This window comes from Mytilus californianus, unplaced genomic scaffold, assembly GCF_021869535.1.
Source record: "Mytilus californianus isolate M0D057914Y unplaced genomic scaffold, xbMytCali1.0.p SCAF_5, whole genome shotgun sequence".
NCBI lineage: Eukaryota > Metazoa > Mollusca > Bivalvia > Mytilida > Mytilidae > Mytilus > Mytilus californianus.
The window spans coordinates 73,849,124-73,851,375 of record NW_026262701.1 but is presented as its reverse complement, the minus strand read 5'-3'; the positions used below and the strand labels follow the sequence as shown (position 1 = coordinate 73,851,375).

The 2,252-nt window shown below is 31.7% G+C and overlaps 1 long non-coding RNA gene across 1 annotated transcript; it reads right to left on the bottom strand.

Moving 5' to 3' along the window:
- Positions 1 to 219: 219 nt before the first annotated feature.
- LOC127701447 (uncharacterized) lies at positions 220 to 2,252 on the bottom strand. The gene is made up of 2 exons (XR_007982041.1): positions 2,167 to 2,252; positions 220 to 989 (listed from the first exon to the last, which is right to left on the bottom strand). It is a non-coding gene; the product is annotated as an uncharacterized LOC127701447 (long non-coding RNA).

Here is a 2,252-nt window from a genome sequence, read left to right as displayed (position 1 = left end):
CAATTACCATTTCCTTTGAGGAAATTTTTGACAATTGGAAATTCCTTGAGGGAAAATTCAAGACAGCAAATTTCTTCTAAGGAAAATATTGATCTCCAAATTTCCTCTATGGAAATTTCTGTACATCAAATTTCCCCTATTTTTTCCTCTTTAGAAATTATTTAACAATACAAACAGTATGAATATAATTTTTCCTAGACTGAATAAATGATACAAAAAATATTTAAAACTTTAATAAATTTTTGACTGATGAGTAACATGACATACAAAAACAATACAGTCTGATGTTTTGGTCTAGGTATTGTACATTCTTTATATGACTTTAATTTTGATTCATAAAATATTTTTTGTAGCAAAGTTTTTTGTTTTTTGTTTTCTTTGTTATTGTTTCATTGCAATACATTAATAAGCAACCAATCTGAATATCATACAATTTGTGTTGTTCTTAATATTGTGTTCATATTTGCAGATTAAATAAAATAAACACATTTCATGTTAATTTAAATTTTCTTCTGTTTCAGCTGCTGTGTACAATTATTCAATCCACTATACACATGATATAAGGGTTCAGTGCATAAATTATTCCATCCACTACATGACTAGACATTTTCCTTCAATTCTTAGAGAAAACATTTTTTGCAATTTGTTCTTTAAAGAACTTCCTCTGTATATTTGATATGAGGGAGCGATGTAAATGAGTTGATAAAGCAGGTGTTCATTTCGACAACAAAATACTATTTTTTCTACATTTCTCCCTTCTTTCAATGACTATGTATGTTGTTGTATTTACATAATTGTGTTCTTGTGCATCTATGATAGAACTCCATTTTGTTTATAGCCATTTTGTTGAAATTTCCTATTTCTTTTTGCAGGAAAGCACACATTCCATTTCACATTAATCCAATTAGTACACAATGTAGAAAAATATCAACTTAAGTTTCCTCTTCAGTATTGACCTGTTGATGATCATTAAAACCAAGATGTCTGACCTATAGATACACAAAATAAAAAAAAAAAATTATAAATGGAGAAAAAAACAGCAATACAAAAGCTTATTTTATTATGTTTTTGAACATTTTGAGAAACTTTCATTGGTAGTCTTACTTGTGGGTACTCTTATTTCAGTGCTATGTGTCCACGGTTTAATATTAGTTGTTTTTGTGCCTTGAAGTGAAATTTTAGTTGAGCCACTTGCAATTTTTTACAGTTCGTTCTTATGTTGTGCTGTTTGAACCACTGTCCCAGGTTAGGGTAAGGTTGAGTGCTCACAGACATGATTTTTTTTATTAATTGTTATTGGCTTTGAACTAGTTGTCAGTAACTGTGAGTACTAACAGATCTGTACTTTGTGTTTTTTCTGGTATAGGGCAGGTATAAATTTCCTGCCACTTCCGGTCTGTTTTTTGTTAGCTTGTAGTTCTGCTTTGCAGCCTTTTTCGACTGATTTTTATACAATGTAGTTTGTTCTTATGTTGTACTATTATACGACTGCCCCAGGTTAGGGGGATGGTTTGGATGGAAATTGGCACCAGCAAACATGTTAAACCCCCACCACATTTTGTATGTGCCTGTTATTCAGTAGTTGTCCTTTGTTGCTGTATATCATATTTATTTTTCGTTTATTGTTTTGTACATAAATCAGGATGTTAGCTTTCTCCTTTGAATTGTTTTACATTTGTAATGTCGTGACCTTTTATAGCTAACTATATGGTATGGGATTTGCTCATTATTGAAGGCCGTACAGAGAACCATAGTTGTTGTTTCTATGTCATTTGGTCTCTGCTGGATAGTCGTCTCATTGGCAATCATGCCACATCTTCTTATTGTTATATTAAACCCGCCAATGCCCATGTTCTTTATGTGGCTGTCCCAAGTCAGGAGCCAGAAGTTCAGTGGTTTTTGTTGGCTCATGTCTGTCATATTTGTTTTTTGTAAATTGTTTTGTTATATAAATTAGGCAGTTAGTTTTATTGTATGCATTATTAAATTTTTTCATGTTGGGGCCTTTATTGGCTGACTTATAAGGTATGGGTTTTCTCATTATTGAAGGCCGTCATTGGCCTATAATTGTTTACATCCACTTCATTGAACTCTGGTGGATAGTTTTCTCATTTACCATACCACATCTGCTTATTTTTATAATAGTCATCATTCAAGGGCAATAACCTTTATAGAAGTGGCCTTGTTGTCTTCTGTAAATCTTGTTTTGCCGATCATTTCTACTGTTTATAATTTCTCTTTATCTTCTGTAG